Source organism: Canis lupus, chromosome 22 (assembly GCF_048164855.1).
Source record: "Canis lupus baileyi chromosome 22, mCanLup2.hap1, whole genome shotgun sequence".
NCBI lineage: Eukaryota > Metazoa > Chordata > Mammalia > Carnivora > Canidae > Canis > Canis lupus.
This window is the reverse complement of record NC_132859.1, coordinates 20569844-20593306: the sequence shown is the minus strand read 5'-3', so window position 1 is coordinate 20593306 and position 23463 is coordinate 20569844. Positions and strand designations below refer to the sequence as shown.

Here is a 23463-nt window from a genome sequence, read left to right as displayed (position 1 = left end):
GAATATGGTGCTGATAACCAAATACATTTACAGTAAATCTATTATGGACTTAAATCTGCCAGCTTCAAAAGCATATTTGAGGTGGCTATAAAACAAACACATGCAGTGTAGAATGAGGCAAAATGAAAACAAATAGAAACCTGCAAATAGAATGAACCCAGACTGGATGCTGGAGGAGCCTATAGTTGTACCTTGAGTTAGCTCTGAGCTTCCAGACAGTAAGGTGGAAAAGAAACAAGCATTTACATAACCCTAACACTCTGATGAGATGAAGCCCACAGATTTGTTTGCAGAAGGAAGAAGCCATCAATATTCATTCAGCACCTACTATGTGGCAAGCACATTCCATGTATTTCATTCACTCCTCTGAGTAAGTCGGTGGAGTGTGTGCTAGTCTCCAAGACTTAGGAATTAAGAAAGCGGAGGCTCATAGAAATTAAGTACCTAGCACATAGCATCAGCTACGGCAAATGGTGAAGTCATGCCTGGATTCATCCACCACCTCCTAGAATCAAAGCTATGTGTGATCCATGAGAAGTTAGCAGATGCTCATTTAGTACCCAAGAGAATGCAAGAATCCTCACATATGTGGTCACAGTTGACCTTTCCAACAGCCCAGAAAGGTCATCCCATGATCCCCACATAACATATGGGAAAGCCATGTTGAATGTGTTTCTTGATGCTGAGAAAAGGAAGTTCTCAAAGGGAAACCCCTCAAATCAGGGATATTGGTTATTTGATGGACAACATCTCACTTCAGTTTGACAAAAACACAGGGCAGCTTTCCAGAAGGAGAGTGGGAGAACAAAAACAGCCCAGATCAACCTTTTGGTTTTTGATGACTTTACTAAATAAGAGTATGAAGCTTGGAGGATCTGGGGAAATGGGGAATCGGCCTGCTGTTCTGACTCTCTTTCAAATTGTCCGTGTCTTGAGCAGGCCTGTGGGAAGGGCTCGGTTTCTGTATATCTCTGCTGGGTTCTCTAGACGGCAACTAGAATGATCTTTCTAAAATGCAAATCAGAGCATGACATTATCCTGCTTAAAAACCTTTATTAAAGCTGCACATGGCCTGGATAAAGTCCAAGACTCTTAATGTGTTCCTTTATGACTAAGCCCTCACACTCTGGACTCATGTGTCACCCCTTTCTTCCCCAAACTGTGCTCTAGTCACACGGAGCTACTTTTAGGCCCTGCTGCAACCTTCCCTCACCTTCTGGCATTTCTCTGTGCTGCTTCTTCCTCCAAGAATGCCCTCTCTCTCGCTGCTCCCTCCCTGGGCCCTTCTCAAGCCATCTTTGCCTGGCTTGCGGCCACTCACATTTCAGGAGCCAGATATGGCCTTGCCTTCCCAGGGACGCCTCCTCTGAATCCCACATTTGGACTGAGATGGCCACAGAACCTGCTCTCATTCCTGTCCTGGCACTCCCGCACCAAAACACCATCACCTGATTTTACACTGGACTCACTGGTTTCTCTGCTGAAGTTCTGGGGCAGTCACTGTGTGTAAGGTGCTTGCAGGCGATGAGGTGAATAAACGAAGTGTCTCGAGCATGAAGTATTTGGATGTACAGGTAAAAGAGATGATGCCTGTTGTGGACACTTGAATTCTGAGTTAAATTCTGCCCTAAGCACAGGGATGAAGCTGTGGACAAAAAATTAATGATGTTCTAGAGTAGGTTCAAAAAGAGCTGCAGTCGAGGCGCTGGAAGACAATATCACCATGGGCTAGTTGGACCAGTGGCTCTGAGCCAAGGCCTATGTGACAGAGCATTGGATGTTTCTGCTCCAGGGACCAGGCCTGGGCAAGTCCAGAGGTGGGAGGGAAGTAACCGCAGCTGCTGGAACCTACAGATCAGGGGAGCAGGGGCCCAAACCTATCTATGCTGAGCTTTATTTCTGACTTTATTTTGTTTGTTGTAACAGGGGCATTGCTGATGTGGGGCTCTCTCCCCAGCACCCTGAAAGCCTTGGCGAGCACACCTGTCACAGACACTGGACAGAGCCAACACTAAGTATCTCAGTTGCACCAGCTTCTCAGTTCTGGCCCTCCAAATGCCAACTGGGCAAAGGCAATGTACTTTGATAGAAAGAGCCCCGAAACAGCCATCAAAGGCTCAATGCTGCTCCAGTCTCTTCTGGTTTGGGGGTCCTGTCACCTTGGGACAAATATCCATCGCTTTGAGACCCAGTACAACACTGTGGTATTTTGATCCTTAAAGATTAACATTAAATCAGAGCCAGTGTCTAGTTAAGTCCTGAAAGATCTTGATGTTACCCATTTGTCTGTGTACAATCATCCAAGTAAATGGGTTCATAGTGCTTTGGAGAATTTGTGGAGGTATACATGGAAGTAGTATTGTAGGGGTCTGGAAAATGGGGATAAAGATACCTGCCCTGCTTACCTCAGAGGTTGTCGTGAGGATCAAATAAGATAATGGCAGTAGGAGAGCTTTGAAAACTGTAAAGTGCCGTAGAAATGCCAGAGAGTGTGATTAAGAGACAGCGCTGCCCCCACACTTACTTCAAAGGGGAGAAACAGGGTGGAGAAGGCTGACACGCTCTGCTTTTGAAGTGCACAAGAGCAGCTCTCAGCAGAGAAAAAACAGCGTTGCTGCTTAAAAGGCAACTTTCAAAACAACCATTTTCTCTCTGAAGGGAGAATATAGTTGGGAGTACTTCAAAGGCTGGGGAAATTTTCCAGAAAAAAAAAAATGACGTTCTCAATCCAACTTTTAGTCAAGTCAGAGTTATTAAAAAACCTTCAGAACTCTTCACTTATTCAAAAAGAATTTTAATGCATTTAAAAATTAAAAACCGTTAAGAGGGGGCAGACAAAGGCAGTTTTCCCCGTTCCTTAGGATCACACTGCAGAAGGGGGGTGTAACGAGTCTGTCCATCGTCCATCGCTTCCTCTGATTAAACATTCTCTCCAAGGCTTTCCTCCCTGTCCTGATAAATTTCCTACCAAGAATAAGTCACCAGGAATAGGCCCTTATCTTCCCCTATCCATCTCTGACACCTAGCTATCAAGCACAGTGAGATTATTTATTCGGTTTTTCTTACTCCTTCCTTTAAATATGGCAGCCTACAAAGGAGCAACTTCAAGAAGCCAGAGCAGAATTACAATTCTGCAAAAAGATATCTCCACTTCCAAGCAAAGAGAGAATCCCTTTTCAAACCACCACATATAAAAATGAATGAAGCCCTGGTCTTGGTCTTGGTCTTGGTTTGGTCCTTGCCAGCTGTGGGTAGCAATGCAAAAGCAGTGCCTGGCCATGATGGCTGGGAGGTCAGCCAACTGGAATTTGGCCAGACCCATAGGGAAATGTGACCATGCCCTCCTCCCTCCCCTGTCCCTCTCTATTCCCAGTGGTGTACTGAGAAAGCAACCGGGGACTGAGCTCCTCAAGGTCCTGAGAATCAAGCATTCCCCTCAATTCTGCCCTGAAGGGACTCTCCAGATTCCTGTTGGACATCACAACAATGTGGTTATTGGGAGATGTAGCTTATTTTCCCCAAAGCATGTCTGTAGAATATAATCAAATTAGATACTTCTGAGACAACATGCAATGCTCAATTGGGCGGTCACATTTTCTACTTTTATTAAACACACACAACTAGACAGGGCTAGAGGGAGAGCAGGAGGAAGTACAGAAAGAATTCACTCTTTCCAAAGGGGCAACCCACAGAGAGGAAGCTCTTTCTGCCCCTCACTCCCCACCAGATCTGCCTTAGAGTTTATTTTTTGCAAAGAGCTTTGAAGACAGAAGTTAAAGAAATCTCAGTGGTCTGAACTCAGAGAACGGCAGCTGCCAAGGGAAGATTAGTCCAGAAGAAGGGAGAAAGAACACCCGCAAGCAGGGTGATGTCATAGGAGAAGAGGCCGTCTGAGCCCCAGCTCTTCTGCCGCAGTTTTAAGCAACTCCATTTAATTAAAGTTGTGCCTCGCGCTGGCATGAGAGCAATGGAAGTGTCAGTTTGCTTGTCAGGAGCTCCTCTGCCTGGAGCACAGATCAGAGCACCCGTGGCTGAGTGCCAGGCTTCATCTCCAGCACAGATGGGAAGGCCAGGGGTAATTACCCCGCCCTGGCCAGTCGCCTTCCCGGGTGAAATTACAGAAAAGTGGGAGACAGCAGCTCCATCTGATTCTTATTCAGCATCATTTCCAGGGAAGGAATGAAGACAATCAAGCATGACGTCCTGATTTGGGCAGGAAGGCTGCCCTGAACCTTTCTACTCCATGGACTGCTTTGTAGGAAAGTAAGTCAGAGATGCAGGCACGCTGTGAATCGGCCCCGCAGTGGTCCATTCTGGCATTCAGCTCCATAAATGTAACTGGTTAATTGAACTGTCTGAACTCTGCAGGGCACACACATGAAGAGGTTTTCCTCCAATCTCTGCCTTCATTTGTGCTTTGTCAAATCTCTTCCCATCTTTCAAGTATAGCTTGGAAAATTCCAGGCTTTCTAGTCACTTCCAGGCTAGATGGCAACTTACCATCTCTCATTGTCGACCAGGTTTGGCCAAGGCCTCTTGAAACAGGGAGGAGACGGCCTTGTCTGTCTTGTTACCCCCATACTTCTTCTGCATTGAGGATGGGGTTGACCTGCCCACAGGGTATGTCCACCAGCGGTTGGTGCCCGACTCCCTTCCTGACACTGTCACTCTCTCCCTTGGTGCCTATCTGTGCAGCTACAGAGCTGATGCCTCTTGTTCATTTTCTCCATGCTCCTCAGAGACTATTCAGGGCCACTTCTGCATCCTCTGGGGACCACTGGCAAGCAGAGGGTGCCCCATCTTCTTTTTGAGCAGACTACTCCACATTTCCTGCTTCTAAGTGCCTTTGAAAAGCCCTTCCCCCCAACCTGAAGAAAGGCTCTGTGATGCCACCCTCTTCCTACCCCTGACCACTCATTTTGTAGATTGGGAAATTCGATTCAGTAAACCTATGATACCTTAGGGTCACAAAGAAAGTCTACAGCAGAGGGGGACAGAACATTTTGCTGAGTGCACGGTTTGTGTGAGGTTGGTGCTGATAGACAGTAGAGGTCACCAGGTGTGGCTCTGAGATTATGGGGGAACCTGGTTCTATGCCAACTGACCAGGATCAGTGTGTGGCTGACTAAGAGTGAATGTGACCTTGGGTTTGCATTAATTTTTATGACGATAAGGAGAGAAATAACAAAAATTGGTTGAGCACTATGTATTGTGTACCTCTTGTGTCATCTTTCATATCATTTTAGCTCATGTTGTATTCCAGCTTTTGTTGGAACAATTACTTTTATGCAAATATAACTTGATAGTGCCTTGCTTCAGCTGTATCTTGTCATTCTTACTTTTGAGAGATTCTCAGATTCCTCAGCTATGAGACATTTGAGGAACCTGCTGGAACTTCAAGATGCAATCAGAAAGTGTGAGGTGGTTAACACAAAATAAGGCCATCTTTGGCCAATGGGCATCAATAAATGAGCTCCTCTTCCAACCTCAGGTGGACACTTCTAAGATACACTGGTTAGCAGAGGACCCCAGCAGGACTGACCCCTAGTTGACATCAGTGGTGACCAACTCAAGAACATACCATATAATGGTCTTCCGTCCCTCCTGTTTCCCTCTTCTGGGACTAGTTTGTAGACCTCCCAGTCCTCCATTTCCATTCCCTGCTCTCTCTTGCCAAAATAAATTTCTTTTCTGCAAATTATTGTCTCAGGCTCCAGAGGTGACTCATGCTAAGCTGATTAACTTAGTCATTTGTTTAATGCCTTACATAGATTATCTGTTTTAACCCTGAGGCAACCCTATGAGGCAAGTACTATTTTTCTCTTCCTTTGATCGATCAGGAAAGTGAGGTAGAGAGAGGTGAAATGAGAGAAGCCAAGTGCCCTATGGATGAGTTGATAACCCCAGTGAACTCGGGTAAGAACATTTCTCCAAACTGGAGTGCTCAGTTTGGTTCTGGGCTCCGACCTCATATCAGGGAGTATGTCCATAGGAAGCCCCCAGGATGTTAAAGGAAAGAAAAACTAAGCCTAAGAAGAGAGAATGGGGAGAATAGATGGCTGAGCCCTTCTGCCATTCAGATGGCACACGAGAGCAACCTTTCCCTTCAGAACTTCATGTAGAAGTGAGGATGGTTGGTTCTGAGTCATTGGAAAGACAGAACAATCACAGTACAAAGAGGCAGGTTTATGCTCATTATAGGACAGAACTTTATAACAGAGCTGCCCAGGTACAGAGTGAGTAATTCTAGCACACAGCAAACCTGATGCTGCAAGTGGGAGAGCTGAGGGGGCATGGCCAACCATTTCATGGGAACATTGCAAGGAGAGTCCTATGGAGAAATTCTATCTGATTAGGGCAGGGTTCAAATTTGGGGCTGACAAAGATTTACCTCTTCAGTCACCAGTCCAAGGTAGCCTTACCCTAGCAGCCTCCTGAGGCTCCTTTGAATCTTTACTGCTATAGAGCCACCAAAAGGTGAGATTTCACTGGTGTGGAGAAGGGGAAGGATGCATTTTTAGGCAGGAAAGATGACTGTTGGCTGAATGAATATGGGGTTTATTCCACCAGGTAACATGTAAAGGTGAGAACCTACCTTGAGATTAATTTTCATTCACTACAGTACTTAGAACAGGGATGGGCACAAAGATAATGCCCAATAAATGTCCATAGTATGTAAACAGGTTGAAAAGGTGATTGGTCAAAAGCCATCTGTGAGCTTCAACTTGGCCTGATGCCTCAACTGTAGCTCAGCTCTGTCCCAAGTCCTTCTTGATGTGCTTGGAGCATCCTCTTGACTATTGAAGTCACTTCCCTTAAAACCCAGTGAAAGCTCTTCAAACCCAGAGAAGGAGCCTAGGGCTAGAAACAGAGCAGATGTAGGACTGGATCCAAGAAATGGGTCAGTGGGCTGGTAAGTAGATTGTTCATGGTCATTTTAGGGCAATGCTGAGTGGCTGAAAAGCTTCCTGCTTGGAGGTGGGTACTCTATCCACCTATCCACAGACACAAGAGACAGGACTGTCATCACAGATAATTGCTCTTGGTATGTGAGTTACACACACACAGAGTTGGGCTGGGAGGGGGCCATTATCTCTAACTAGTTTTTCAGAGAGAAGAAGAAGAAATGGGCTGGAAAACGGGCAGTGTAGAAAGGAATTTAAGAAAATGAGTGAATCAAGGCCCAGGGTGGGAGAGTCCCAGCCCTTGTCAAACACATTCTATTTCCCTCTCCTAAATCCACTGACTTCATACACAGTCAATATGAGCGGCCTGTGGCCCAGGAGAATTGTGCACCAATGTCTACAGGAAGAGGTCCAGACTGTCAAAAATCTCCAAGGAAGAAGGACTAAGTCAGCAAGGTTTTTAGGGTCATAAGATATGCCAGCTCCAGCCCAGCGTCTCTCTGACGAGAAGGAAAGAACCTTGGTAATTGAGGAACAGGGACCCATGAGAAGTTGTCTTTAGACTGAGAAGAAGCCCTGGGAGCATTGAGTTCTCTTCTGCTCTCACTAAGCCAAGGAGTAAAGGAAATACACCCAGACTCTGCCCAGTTCTCTTCACTCCCACTGCCAACTCCTGGTCTGCATGGCTGCCTTGCATCCTCACATAACCTGGGCCAATCCATTCTCCACACAGCAGCCAGAAAGAATCTTCCCAAAATGGAGTTCCCCAGACTTTGCCACCTAAAACAAAGTCCATATGCTGTACCACAGTCTTCAGGGCCCTGCATGTTCAATCCCATGTCCTTCCCTCCAGCTCATCTCAAGTCTTTCTGCCCCTTACTCATCGTACCCCAGACATGCTGCCTTTCTTTCAGTTTCTCAAACACAGCACAGTTCCCCTATTCCACCTGTGAGCATTTGCCTGTGCCGGGAGTGTGTGGTCCTTCATTCTTTCTCATCCTTTAAGGCCCAGTTTGAAGTCACCTCCTCAGAGGACTCCCTGACCTCTCCAGATAAAGTAGGTCCTGCACCTCTGTACCTTCAGATCCATTTCTTATCTTTGCTCTGACATTTTGTGTCTTCGAGGTGGAGGCAGAGAGAGACAGATCCCTGCAGGTAGTGTTCCCCATAGCCCCTTAACCACTGCATCCGGTCAGGCTCAGCCAGTGGGAGGCACTGACAGCACATTAGAGAGCTGGAGGCAGGGAAATGCAGGGGGGCTTTTTCACCTCTCTCTCTGCTCAGGTAGCATCTTGTAGTCTGGACAGCTTTCAGGGAAATTGGAAGCCTTTGAAGCATGTTAAACAGAGCAGGGACACCATCAGTTTACTTTTTTAAAGGATCACAATAATTGTTTGGGAGAAAATGTGTTAGATCTGGGAAAAGGATTTAGGAGGCTGTCCCAGTGAGAAATGATAATGGCTTGGACTAGGCTGATTGTAACTCAGACAGAGAGAAGTGGGCAGATTAAAGCTGTCTTTGAAGGAAGAATTACCAGAATTTGGTGATAGTTTGGCTGTGGTGCCTGAGAGAGAGGTATGGTCAGGAATGACTTCCAGGTTTCTAGCTTGAGCAACTGGGTAGACAAGGAGTGCCATTTATTATGGTGACAAAAACAAGAGTAGAACAGGTATTGTTCTGTTTATGGGGGAAATGTTCATATACTTTCGTGTGATCTACTTTTTCCCTATCCTATCCTGCAATGCCTTTTATCTATATACATAATCTCTTATCTATCTATCTATCTATCTATCTATCTAATCTATCAATCTATCTACCTAACCTATCATCTGTAATATCCTGAGGTTTGGATTAAAATGTGTGTATTGGGCTGTGATTTCATTTTCCTATTATTTCCTACTATTTTACAGATATTTATTGGTATTCTGTATTGATTATATATTTCATACTTTTCCAATTTCATAAATTAGATTCTGTTGAGTTTTTCAGTATGTGGTAGATTCCTTAAGGTTTCTAAATACACAATAATGTTGTCTGTAAATAAAGGCAATTTTACTTCTTCACATCTTAGTAACTTTTTCTATATCTTGCCTTATTACAATGGCTGGAACCTCCAATGCAAAGTTGAACAGAAGTGATGAGAGTGACTATCCTTGCCTTGATACCAATCTTAGCTGAAAAGTGTTGAATACTTAATCATTAAGTAGAATAGTTAGCTAGAGGATTTTCTGATAGATGTTCCTCATCAGTTTGAGGCAATTTCCTTCTATTCCTAGTTCCTGAGAATTTTTATCATGAATAGTTGTTGAGTTTTGTCAAACTTTTTTCTGTATCTATTAAGGTAATCACATTTTCCATTTATCATGTTAATGTAGTAATTACACTATTTTTGAAATAATAAGCCAATTTGCATTCCTGGGATAAATCTCACTTAGCCAAAGGGTATTACTGTTTTTATATAGTTCTGGGTCCAGATCCAATTTACCAGTATTTTGTTAAAGATGTTTCTGCCTATGTTAATGTCCATTTGTTTCTTTCTTATAAAGCACATGATCTATATGGTTAAGATGTAGTGTTCCGGGGATCCCTAGAATATTTCAGAAGTTCATAAGGACTCTTCTCATGACTAAATCCAAATTCTAATGTCTCCCAACACTGTGAGCCATCGAGTACCTCTGTTAAGTTTTTATCCTGCAGAATCTGCTCCCTGAAGGCATTACAGGTCTCTCAGTGTGTTCAAGCTATCCCTCCAAGCTATGGCAGCAGCTTCAAACCCTAGTACCCACCTCCTCAGGTCAGTAAAATGATGCTCCACTTCTCTGCACTATGATAGGAAAAGTGTCTCCAGATAGAAAGTCAGGTGAACTTGAGGTCAGCTCATCTTGAGTTTCTCTTCTCCCAAGGATTACAGTTCTGCTCTGCCTATTGTCCAGTGATGTAAATAATCATAAATATGTTCACTTTCATGGATGAAGGGAGGGTGATGGGAAGAAGTTGGGTTTTTTTTGTTTTGTTTTGTTTTTTGGTTTTTTTTTTTTTTTGGATTTTACTGGGAACTCAGTCTTCTTAACCTGGAAAGACATGCCCTTCAATTCAGAGAGGTTTCCTTAATTTCTTCATGAAAAGGATGGATGCCTGTCTCCCATTTTCTCTGTTCTTGCTTTTGGGAATTTTTATTATTTAGATTCTGGATCCCAGAGACTTTCTTAAAATGTTCTATAGTTTCTTCTAGACTACATCGCTTTTCTTTTTGTTTTCTTTTTATTTCTACTTTCTAGGAGGTAGCTTTAATTTTATCTTCCATTGAGCTGTTTATCAATAATCATATTTTTGTAATCATATTTTTAATTTTCAAGATTGTATCTTTGCTCCCTAAATGTTAATGTTGATAGCCTCCTCTTCTTTTGTTTCATGGAGACCTCTTCTTCTGGCTATCACTAGACCTTAATGATAGGGTTTTGCTGTTGCTGTTGTTACTGTTTTATTCTCGCATCTTCCCTAAGTTGTTTTTTCTCTCACTTGCTTTGATCTCTGTGTTTTAAATTAGAGGACTTCTTCTGTTTTCTGGTTATGTTTGATTGTCCACTTATATTTAAGATTAGGAAACTGAAAGGCTGATTGGGAGCTCTGTGCAAGTGGCCAGAATGTTACCATCATGAATGTCACATAGTGAAGTGCTGACTGAACTTTTCTTTAGAAAACTTCAATTTTATTATCTTCAGGCTGGTCAGGTTCCTTAGAGAAAATTCTTCTGATCTCCTTCCTAGAAGGTCAAGTCTGGCTGCTAGAGTCCTGGGAGCTAATAGTGAAAAGGGGACTGGCAGCCTCAACATCCAGTACATAAGCTTGCATGTATTCTCTCTCTTTCTTTATGGTAACCTTGACTCACATGGGCCTGAGACCCCCCACTCCCCAGGCAACCTTCTCCTCTCTCCAGGATAGAAGCCTCCAGGATTTTGGAGGGGGAGAGAAGGAGCAGTTGTCCACCTTTTTGGAGTGGGAGGGATCTAGAGAACCACATTCATCCTGATTTTAGGCCTATTTCCATTCCCACCCTCAAGGGTACTGGAAGAAGTGAGTTCTGAATCTTTAGAGGGCTTGGGGCTGGAAACCAGTTTGCTTTTCAGCTGTCCTGACTGTGGCCTTTAGATTCAGCTCACTTTATACTAAGTCACATATGACTTGTACATCTGCAATCTAGCTTTCAAAAATATTGTTGTTGCTGCTTTTCTTATAGTCTCTTTGTCCTTGAAGGTTTATGCCTTTTATCTTTTAAATATCATTTTAGTAGGGTTTTGGAAAAGATCCCTGTATTTTTTCAATGGAGAGATGAAATGATGGCTTGATATCTAAGGCTAAAACTGGTAGCTCACAGTTACCAATGGGCAGCAAACATGCATACTTGCCAGGTTTTCCAAAATATACAGTGCTGGATGAATATAAATCTTTTCCCCAATCTCCAGGGCAATAGGCTAAGAGGGTAGGTCTTAAATTTGAAAGTATAAAAAGAAAGACTTCTACCCTCTATAGATGGTAAGCTTAGGAAAATCATTATCACCAGAATTGGCCTAGGATATTTACTTACATACAATTATTTTTTCCAATGTCCAGAAAAACCTAAGAAAGCAGAGCCATAGAAGATCACATAAGAGAGCAAGCATTTGAGACCTATCTAGGAGAGCATCTTTCTCTTTCCCTTGGCTCCTACATTCATCCACATTCTGAGCTTTAATACCCCAAAAGCCCTTCTCTCGCTCTTGGCCATGGCCACCTCAACTCAGACCTAGCAGAAAGTTGCTTTTCCATTGTTATCACTGGCTGATAGAAGGAGAATCCCAGTGTCTAGGTAAACAAGACTCTGTGGCCAGCTATGTTCTTAGCTATAGCCCCCAGCCTCTGTTCATTCAGGAAAGTAACTATAATAGTCATCAGTTATTTCAAAAATCTTTGAGGAGAGATTGTTTCTCTAAGACCTTCTTTAACAAGAAAGTGAACACCCTTCCCATGATCTGCAATACTCAGAAGACAGAAAAGGGCTTTAGTGCAAATGGACCATCACACAGAGGTGTCTGTGCCTCCTAGTTCAGAAGATAGGTCTCCCCCTGGTGCTGGACCCTAAGCACTACAACCCACCTCACCCTCCCTGGAGCTTTCTGCACTCCGCCTCCCGGGGATCATTCTCTTAGGGACACAAGCCTGAAAACCACACTGTCTGAAGCAGCCTCCAGCTTCCAGAACTCCACAGACATGGACAGGCTATCTCCTCAGCCCTGTCCCTTCCCATTCACCCTCAGGGTGGATATAAAAATATAGAAAGGGCTGGAAAGAGGGCATTACCAGGTAAAAACTTCTTCTGCAGGTTGAGAGATTTCATTTTGATCCTGTCTTCAGTGCTGTGTTATGATACAGCAATGTCATGATCACTTCACAGCCATGGAAGGAATTATTTTCACTGGCATCTTTCATTTCTGATCCCCTCATCCTCATGTGTCTGCCTGCTGACAAACCAGAGCTGTCAGAGCTACCTGTCACTGCAGGGGGAAAAAAATACCTTTTTGACAACTGTATTTTCCTCCAGCATACTCTTTGTACCTGATGTCTGCTTCCCAACCCGTGTTTGTGACATTTTTGTTATTTCAAAGAGCCTCGTGAAATTCTCCAAAAAAGGAATCTCAAACCCAATTAATTTAAATTCATTTTTGTGTTGAATGTGCTATGTGACATATTTAGGAGGGAGTGTGTGCATTGTAAAATGAGGCAATGGGAGGGTCTTGTGGTAAAGAAACAGCCTCCCTCATTAAAAACAAACTCAGAACTCTCCAAGGACCTAAGCAGGGAAGGGCTCCAAGAGGTGCCTCATTGTGGTTGGGGTAGGGTTGGGTGAGGGATGCGTGATTCTAATTCTAATGTTAGCTTCACATTGGAGAGGAGATTTTTCTCGGTGGAAATAAACAGTCCTTCCTAATTTCCCTTTAAATAACACCACCCAGTGACAATAACAACTTGCCCTTCCCTCCACCAGCCCTACCTTCCCCTTAGACAACCTGCCAAAGCCACGTGAGGCCCCAGAAGTCCTCCATTGCATTATAAAATCTCAGCTTGCATGCTCTATCTTCTGATCCCTGAGTCAGGCTGTTTTTGTTTGTTTTGACTTTTGTTTTAATAAAGACCAACAGAAAATAAAAAGAAAATATGGTTTGCAGAGGAGACATTCATAGGAAATTTCTTGTTCTCCAAGTTCAAAAGCAACCTTTTGGCTTTCGATTTAAGATGGTAGCCTGTGCATATGCATTGTCCTCTCCCCCTGCAGAATCACACAAAAGGGTCAGTGACATTTGGCAAAAAGAATAAATCCATGGAAGCCCCTTAAATATAAGGAAGAGTGTCATCAATGGAACAGAAATGATAAAAAATTTATGGACAATAGAATACAGATGTGGCTGCATCATTGCACTTGAAACCATGAGGGAAGGCTCTAGTGGCAGTAAGAGCACTGCTTCCCAGGGGAGCCCCAGAGGGTCTCCCAGCTTGAGTTTGGCTGTGATGTGATAATAAGAATCATTAGTTAGAGGACTATCTATGGCCATGGTTTCCAAATTGTTTTGAATCACTCTTGTCATTAAAAAAAAAAAAAGGCACACATCTACAATTTATATAAATTTATTTATAAGTTATATACATATACGATCTCATTAGCAAACATCTCAACATAATTTATATTTAAGTGAGAGTAATCATTAGTGATCATGAGTGAGACTTTATCTTCCAAATAGTCTTCATGATAGGTCTGAATTTTAGGGACCAAATCCTCATCAGATCTCATGAAGTCATCATTATTTTCATCACATAATGCAGTGAATGAAAGTTAGAAGTACCAGCTTTGCGATTCTCCAGTTGTTTACTAGTGTTGGCATTTTAAGATTCTCTTTGATTCACATTTTTTATGCCAGAATTTTTAATCACTTAACCATTTTGCAAAGATTACATTTTTTAATGGAATGTATTATCCATAAATCTCCTTAGCCAAGAAGATACAAACTGCAATTCAGCATAAGACAAGCAAACAAGTGGATTAAGGAATTCCTATTCTCACTTCAGGAATGACAATCCATATGCTAAAGTTAGTAAACCTTACTGCCTTTCATATTTTAGATTAACTCATGTCAGTAAAAGTGCTAAACTTTTCTTTGCTCACCTAATGGATTTCTTCTCGTATAACTCTCAGGAAGACCACCACTAGCATCCGCTGGGGTGTTATCCTTTGGGCTGGGTGGCCCTGTGCCTCCCTGAGTCACAGAGGGTATGCTGCAGCTTCTGTACCTGGCTGTCCCTGGGGCCCACAGTATGTCAGAGAAAATGAGCAGGAGAGACTATGCATCTCCTAACCTCCTCAGCAGACCAGCAAACAGAGATGGAGGCCATGCAACTCAAGAGTAAGATGCAATGAAACGCCGGGACACCTGCACCCCGATGTTTCTAGCAGCAATGTCCACAATAGCCAAACTGTGGAAGGAGCCTCGGTGTCCATCGAAAGATGAATGGATAAAGGAGATGTGGTTTATGTATACAATGGAATATTACTCAGCCATTAGATTCGACATGGATGGAACTGGAGGGTATTATGCTGAGTGAAATAAGTCAATCGGAGAGGGACAAACATTGTATGTTCTCATTCATTTGGGGAATATAAATAATAGTGAAAGGGAATATAGGGGAAGGGAGAAGAAATGTGTGGGAAATATCAGAAAGGGAGACAGAACATAAAGACTCCTAACTCTGGGAAATGAACTAGGGGTGGTGGAAGGGGAGGAGGACAGGGGGTGGGGGTGAATGGGTGACGGGCACTGAGGGGGGCACTTGACGGGATGAGCACTGGGTGTTATTCTGTATGTTGGCAAATTGAACACCAATAAAAATAAATTTATTATTAAAAAAAAACAAAAAAAAAAAAAAACAAAAATGAAGACAAAAAAAATGAAGACAAAACAGACAAAAAAAAAAAGAGTAAAATGAAGTAAAGTGCTGTGATGAGGGTCAAGGCCAGTGTATCTAGGCAGTGGTGGGAATCGTGAACCTGGTTGTCTGCCCAAGTTCAACATCATCACTCCCTGCAGATCTTGCACATTGCAAAAGTGTCCTTGTGTGCCCTCCATCCCAAACAGCCTTGTCTTCCACTCATGAATGTGAAAAGTCAGCTAAAGGTCACAAAACCTTGGAGAAAAATCAACAGTATGGAAGAAGAAACCAAAATGAACAACAACAACAACAAAAACAACAACAAATCAATCAAGGAAAAGAAAGCAATTTAAAAATACTACTTCTCACTTGCATTCTTAGAGTTATTGAGACATTTATAAGGATTAACTACCTATTTTCTCTTCTGTACCCCAGGGCTACAGAAGGAATCCTTCTGGTATTAGAACTGCGTAGTATTTCAGTCGTGGTGGTAGAAGTACAAGCCTATACAAATGATAAAATTGTATTGAGCCGAATTTGCATACACATGCATGTACCCACACACGCAGACACATACGAGTACGAGTAAAACCAGGGGCATCTGAATAAAATTGGATTGTATAAAATGCCAGTGCCTTGGGTATGATATCATACTACAGTTCTGCAAAGTGTTGGGGGAAAACAGGGCAAAGTACACAAGAGATCTCTCTATATTATTTAAAATTGCAGGGATCCCTGGGTGGCGTAGCGGTTTAGCGCCTGCCTTTGGCCCAGGGCGCGATCCTGGAGACCCAGGATCGAATCCCACGTCAGGCTCCCAGTGCATGGAGCCTGCTTCTCCCTCTGCCTGTGTCTCTGCCTCTCTCTCTCTCTGTGACTATCATAAATAAATAAAAATTAAAAAAATAAAATAAAATAAAATAAAAAAAAATAAAAAAAATAAATAAAATTGCATATGAATCTATGAAAATCTCAACTGTAGGTACTGAAATACATACATTCTAGTGGTGAAATGATGTGGACAATAAATGAGCAATAATGAACAACAAACAAAGACATATATAAAATGTAAAAGCAATGAGAACTATAGTTAGTGGGAATACGACTTTATAGAAGTAGGTAATGAAGGCCAGCACTGAATCAAATTGTAAACAAAAGAAAGCTTATGATATTCATTTAACTCAAGATTTTATATATCAAAATAATTAAGAGTTAAGCATGGGTTGCACAAAATTATAAAAAGAATAGTCTAGAAATAAGATACAACGATTGTGAATTGTCAACAGAGATCCCATATGGAACTTGTATGACTAAGAACATGAAATTCCTTAATTGTCAAAGGAAAGTAGATCTGGGGATCCCTGGGTGGCGCAGCGGTTTAGCGCCTGCCTTTGGCCCAGGGCGCGATCCTGGAGACCCGGGATCGAATCCCACGTCGGGCTCCCTGCATGGAGCCTGCTTCTCCCTCTGCCTGTGTCTCTGCCTCTCTCTCTCTCTCTGTGTGTGTGACTATCATAAATAAATAAAAATTTAAAAAAAAAAAAAAAAAAGGAAAGTAGATCTGTCCTCTATCAATAAGAAAAAGAAATTCTAGGCTTAACACTAGCCAGTTTTAGAATTCCTTCTCTTTCAACTATAGAAGCTCTCTGCAGTATAGTGTATACCAACACAAATCATGTTTGCAGAGGGCAGCTGGGGCAGTAAGCCAGCCGGTGAAGGAGACTAGCAGACTTGCAGTGTTTTCGTGAAGATCAAATGAGGTCATATTATTTATTCAAGTGTCTAATTTACTATTTAACAGGCAGTAGACATTTGTGTTTCTCAGAATAGTATAAGCAATGCTGCAGTAACAAATAAACTTCCAAGTCTCAGGGTCTTGACATGAAAATGTTTATTTATTACTCAGATAAATTATAATGCAGGTCCGACAGCCCTCCTCTATCTTGTAGCTAAAACACATGGAATATGAGATCTCAAGGTCAACGCAGCCAGGAAAGAAAGGTTTGGAGGATTTTGTAAAATGTTTGTAAGCGAGAGCCTGGAACCAGCTCCTAACGTCACTGCACCTGCATCCCACTGGTCAGAAGTCTGTCACGTGTTGCTAACGTAATTGCAAAGGAGGCTGGGGCATGTGGTCCTCCTGCTAGACCAAACAGTATGGAGGGCACAAATCCCTGTGGTGCCACAGCACTCAGTAAGTGGAGACCCTGCCCTCCTGCTGGGGCTGCTATTCCACTGCTATTACTTCTAATGTCCTAATAATAACAATAGCAATGCCTAACACTTGCTATCCGGCACTGCCACTTTTCATTATTTCAGTTTACACAAAACCCTACCAAATAAGTTTATAATTTATTGTCATAAATCAAGACTCAGGGACACTGAAATTGCCTGAAGTCACAAGCTAGTAAATATTTGTTTTATTACCAGTACTTTTCCTACTAAAAGAGAGAGTAGAGTGTATCCTCCAAGGGACTGGGGAGCCTCAGCACAGACTCTCTGGAAGGCTCCAGCCCTTCCCAGCTCTAAGCCACCTGCCTGGTACATAACCATTGGAACATCTGTAAAATGCTTCCCTCCACGGTAATTTTTTCTTTGATTTACTGGTTGTGTTAAAATTGTTGTTCTGTAATGGTCAAGTCTGGAGGATGTTGCACTTAAAGAGAAAATTGCCTTAAATAAAAACGAATGATACTAAAATCCCTTCCTTCCCAATGAAATGATTCTCCTGTATTTTGTTCTCCTTGTGAGCACACCAAAAAAGCTTCTTTGGTCTATTATTTCCCAATTACCTCCTCTAGTGTTAGCTGAGAGCAGAGAAGGAAGATGGGATCATGAGGCTCATAACATTTGATCTTTTCCAGGCTTCAGCAAACCTGTGAATCACTTTCATAAGCTAAATCAATATCAGGTGTCACCTGGTGGCAGGTAAGGGCAGTTCCATGGCTTTTCTAATACCTCGCAAGCATTGATTTTCCCACAGATCAGGAAAGAAGAGGCTGAATAGGGAATGGAGAAGCAGGCAAAGGCAAAGTGACCACACAGCTGTGCAGGTGAGATCAGGAGATCTCAGGCCTCACATCTGCCCTGACTTCACCCCGACTTCCCAGCTGCTGCCCGCCATGCCCATGTCCCTCAGAGCATTCCCAGGTCCAAAAGCCCAGAGAACACCGCTTAGCACCTGTGTGTGAGAATCAACCTGGACCCCGCATTCACCAACTGAAATAGGGCAGTTCTTCTTCTGTTTTAAAGGGCTGAACGACCCAGATGGCATGACGAAACACTGCTCTCCGAGAATGTGAGGTGGAAAACATGGTTCTCAAAGTTGGCTCTGGACCAGCAAGAGCAGCAGCAGCACCTGGGGAACTGGTTAGAAATGCAAATTCTCAGGCTCCAACCCACACCTACTGGATTAGAGTCTCTGGGGGTGGGGCCCAGCCATCCGTGTGATAACAAGCCTGAGAAGATTATCATGAAACAGTTTGAGAACTGTTGTACTACAAGAACCTCGAGAGATCATTCAGCTGAGCTCCTTATTTCCTGGAAATGAAAAGCCGGGCCCAGGAAGAGTTGTGTCATATCAGGATGGGAACCCATTTTCTTGGGCTCCCTTCAGTACCACTCCTTGCTGCTTGCTCTGGGCAGCCCACTAGACATGCTGGAGTTGAGTGGGGTGACCCTCCAGGCCGCAGAGTGGCTGCTGTGACACAGAGCTGAAGCCCAGAGCTCATAGCTAGGAGGCTGTGTGGGGGACACTGCGGAGAGCTGCTTCTCGGCTGAGGGTATGCCACTGACTGCTCAGAGTGAGTGAGCCAAGGGTACACAGAGTCTCAGCAGTGCAGTTATTGCTGAACCGAATCCCAGGCAAAGCTTCAGATGCATTTGTTATGGGGAAGGACGTCCAGGCTAGACCCTGGCAAGCTTGCCTCTTCCCCAAGAAAGGGCAAAAGCAGAGGGATGTGCTCATCTTTCATCCTGGGCGTCCCAGATTCTGTTCCTGCTTCCCTGCCCCCTCCGGTCTCGCCATCTCTCATCTGCTCTACTGCAAGAGCTTCAGGATTACCTCTACCAATGTCACTGCTGTCTAGTCACTCTCCATCCAAGGCTGGAGAGAGAGAGCTCTGTCTGACTGTGTTTAAAATCTTTGCCCAGGGATACCTGGGTGGCTCAGAGGTTGAGCGTCTGCCTTCGGCCCAGGGCGTCATCCCGTCATCCCGGGATCGAGTCCCACATCGGGCTCCCTGCATGGAGCCTGCTTCTCCCTCTGCCTGTGTCTCTGCCTCTCTCTGTGTGTCTCTCATGAATAAATTTTAAAAATATTTTTAAAAAAATCTTTGCCCAGCTTCCCTCAGCTTTGAGAGGAAATCAGCACTCCCTCGCTGGCATATTCTTGTCCTCCTCTGCTGCTGATGCCTGGCCCTCTCGAGCTTCCCCTCCTGCTGCTTCCCTGCCAGGGCTTCAGCCTCCCAGGGATGCTGCCCTCACAGTCCCGCCACTTCATTTCCACTTCTTTCAACATCCAGACTGGAGTCCGCTCCTCTGAAGAATCAGAACCCCCTCCATCAGCACCCTCACAGAAGTTGGACCTATCTCTAACACAATCCTAACCCCGATTCAAGATACATTTGTCTGTCATCCCCACCAGACAGTGAGAGACCAAGTGCAAAATGACCTCCCTGGTGATGAGATCCTGAAACCACTAGCATTTGTGTGTATTCAGCTATAATGCCAGATATTTTACTCACTTGGCTATTGCCCCAACCTCTCTCCTTTGAGTACCACCTCAGGTAGGAAACACATGGAAGTTTAAATTCCTATAGTTACCTGTTTTTTAATTCTAATTATGCATGGTCCTTCCTGGCTGGAAGATCCCTTGAGAGGTGATCTCACCCAACCCCTGCCTCTAAGCAAGACTCAAGGAGGCTTCTGGGCTCCCTTCTACAATAGGTGATCGGTATACCTTAGCCTGGAGAAGGTACCCATCAGACACTGGGGACACTGCCTGCACTGCAAGACACATCCTCTCAGCCTTCTGCTGTCAGTGGACAGAATAAGAAACCCTTTAGGCTGGATGCAACTCAGCCTGGAGCATCTACCCAGAGAGGCCTTTTTAAATAGGCTTTGTGCTACTTAAAATAAAAGTTACTTTGTCTCCTTGCTTTTATCTAAATTTAACCCCATTACTTTTACTATCTTTGTAATAAAGCAGACTGAAGTGCTTCGTGGAAGAGGTTTGAAATAAAAAGCTTGCTTTCCTTCTTATTTTCTTCCCTTTTTGTTTATGTCTTGTTTTAGTTAAAAAAAAAAATTGAGGCACTCAGGGAATATTAGAGATCCATACAAGGCTCCCCAACTTACAGATGGAGAAATGCTCAAACACTACTATTGGTCATTTGAAGCCTACATCATGTATTCTATAAGTAGAGGCTTCATTAGTGATGGTTCCCAGAGCAATATCAGGTAAAGTGAGGCAGGAGTGTGAATGTTTAACCTTGAGCCTGATGTAGGCTCTGGGGTCATCAGAGGATGGATGACCAGGAAAGCAGATTGTTATACTGTTCACCAAGAAATCATGGACCTATACAACCATGAGGGAGGGGAAACAAGTGAGGCGACCTTCAGGATACCCCTACCAAATGGAACATCTGGGTATATCCTCTAGCTGTCCTCCACAGTGCCTCAACACGGCCTGGCACTCAGGTCACAGTGCAAAGGACGGGTCCTGCTCCTGGTCAACAGGGAGGACTAGGCTATCAGGTCTGCCAGGAGACTTTGGGTTCTCTTGAAGTAGCCTCAACCACAGCTTCATTCGGCCTATTTCTTCACTTGGAGTGAGTCATCCTATTTGTGCCTCCCTGCTCCAGAGTCTAGCTGTTTTCTCTTCCCTAAAATAGCCCGAAAGCCTCATGGTTGACTATTCCTGTGTACCAGAATGAGAGAGAAATGTTCCTAGGATGGGTGTTTACCAATAGGTCTTCTCTTGCTTATTTTCAGTATTGCCAATCCTCAGGTTGCTCCTCCAGAAACCCCTCTTTTCCTTAGCTCAGAGTAACCTGAGAGAACTCCCCAGAGAGTGACTGGCTTCTAGCCACTATTGTGTTAGTCAGGAGAGGGCAGGCTTTGCTGCACCAGCAAGCAACTTCAAAATCTCTGTAGTGTAACACAACAAAACTGTCCTAGGCCCATGGGGGGGTTCTACTCTGATTAGATACTCTGTGACCCATGGTGAGAGAAGCTTCATCTTGACATGTGCTTCCATGACCACGACAGTAGCAGGAAGAAAGTCAGGCTCTTGATGTCTTTTACCTGGAAGGGGCACAGTTCATGTTCACTCATATCTCATTGGCCAAAGTAAATCATATGGAAGGATATATAGAAGTACATGGAGCCCCATATAGGAGCCCTCAAAGAAGGACAGAAGCATGGTCCTACTATGTGCTCATAAGGTGGAGAATGAGCTAGAAAAACTTAGTGTACATCCATCACCAGCATCTTGTGGACCCAGATAACATACTTTCCCAAGCATGACAAGCCCCCAGGTCCCTCTCACACTGTTTGCCAAGAACTACGTGGAACCATGCTGACACCTCCAGATACAAACCCAGTCTGTTCAGAGACCACACTCTCTCCCACCCCTCCTAGGGGAGCTTTAATTATAGCAAACAGCCCTGTCATCTCTGCCACAGAATCCCAGGATATTGGGGAGAGTGAAAGGAATCTCTGCGTCACACAGTCTGCTCTGCAGCCTCCTTGAAGAAATAGACCTGTTCTTTTTAAGGAAATTATAAAAAGAAGGAAAATCCTAAAGCCTTCTCTCCTCACCCATTCTCCTGCCAAATAATTATGTCCTTCCCATTCCTCCTTTCCGGACTGTTAAAAGCACTTGCAAATCAAAATAGCGAAAATCAAAACAAAACAAAAAACAGTTAACAAACATTAAATATTGAAAGGAGATATAGTGTGTGTTAGGGAGGTGGGAGAGTGAATAAAATAGATCTCCAACCCACGTACTCTCCCTCAGAAAGACTGTCTAAGAGACATACCCAGTTGGGCTGCAGGCTATGATATAATTAGAACAATATTGCCCAATTGCAAAGACATGTGCCTGTTTGCATGAAATGGAAGCATCTGCTGAAATTATTTGAGGTGTCCCATCACTAATTAAAAGAGCTTTCATTTATAGAGGATGCACCATATGGATGCTGTTGATTCTTGGGTTGCTGGATGTGAATGAGCACTGGGGGAGTTGTTGGGGCAGGTGTATGGTGAAGAATATCCGGCAAAATATGATTTAGCCTTCCAAAAATTCTCCTTACAAAGAGGTATGGGAACGGGGGAGGTGCTGCTGGAAGTTGTTTTAGCGAAGCACAGAAATGTGACATGTCATCCCAAATTGGACCTGACTTGTCTGTGACTGCTTATGAGTTTTGCCCCTGGAGCCTTGCTGTGTCCCTTTTACTTTTCAAGCCATTACCTTGTCTTCAAGGGGTCGTCTTTCAGGTAAATAAGATCAGCTTCAGAATTTGTGGGACCCTGCACAAAATGAAAACGTAGGTCCTTGTACTAAAAGTTATTAAGAATTTCAAGACAGCAACAACAGACCATTAAAGCAAGGAAAGCCTATCCCAAATATGGGGCCCCTGTGCATCTGGAGAAAGCAAGATCTGTTGGACAAATAGGGACCAAGACATAGGGAGGTTAAAGCAGAGCCATGCCAGACAATAGTCACCATAGTACATTGTAGCCTGTAAGGGGCTTTCACATCCACACTCAGCTCTGAGGGCCACATAGCCCATGCTCTTGGCAGGACAGACTCAGGGGGAAGAAAGGACTTGTTATACCTCTGTACTATGCAGAGTGGTAAAACCTAGATGCTAAATTTTGGCCCCACATGCTTTCCCTTACTTTATATCCTATCTACTCAGAAAGTTTCACCATTCTTTGCTAGTACATACGGACTCTTGGAATCCATGTACATCCCATTTAGTACAGCAAAGTAGCCCAGGAAGTAGCCAAATAGGCACCATGAAAAACGAAGTCAGTATTGCCTGAGCTGGAAATATATGCATTCAGGAGAACCTAGTAAAGCTAATTCTTATCATTCTTTTTAGTTAGAAGGGAAGTAACAGACTATTCAAGATGGGATTTTTAACCAACTTAAGCTATAGAATCAATAACTGGAGCACACTTTAAACAATCACAGAATTCTTTGTCTCAAAAAAGATACAATTGTCTTTTCAAAGAAAAAGATCATTCAAGGGTCAAGGAAATAAGAGTCACTGAATGAAGTCCTCTGAATCCAGGCCTTTTTTAAAGTTCAGGGAATGTCCCATTCCAGAATCACTTTGGGGTGCAGCAATACCCCTGTTTCAGATTCCAACTTTTTTTAAGATTTTATTTATTTATTCATGAGAGACACAGAGAAAGAGAGAGAGGCAGAGACACAGGCAGAGGGAGAAGCAGGCTCCATGCAGGGATTCTGATGTGGGACTCGATCCCGGGACCCCAGAATCATGCCCTGGGCCGAAGGCAGACGCTCAACCGCTGAGCCACTCAGGCATCCCATCAGATTCCAATTTTTAAGAAGCGGTAAGGAGGGAGG

General features: G+C 43.7%; 1 long non-coding RNA gene across 2 annotated transcripts in view; it reads right to left on the bottom strand.

Annotated features, from left to right (window-relative positions):
- LOC140613985 (uncharacterized) overlaps positions 1–22397 on the bottom strand; it is an 80346-nt gene extending 57949 nt beyond the window's left edge. For both annotated transcript variants that reach the window (XR_012014896.1, XR_012014895.1), the window contains exon 1: positions 22336–22397. This is a non-coding gene — a long non-coding RNA (uncharacterized lncRNA). The remainder of the gene's footprint in view (positions 1–22335) is intronic.
- Between the last annotated feature and the right edge of the window lie 1066 nt (positions 22398–23463).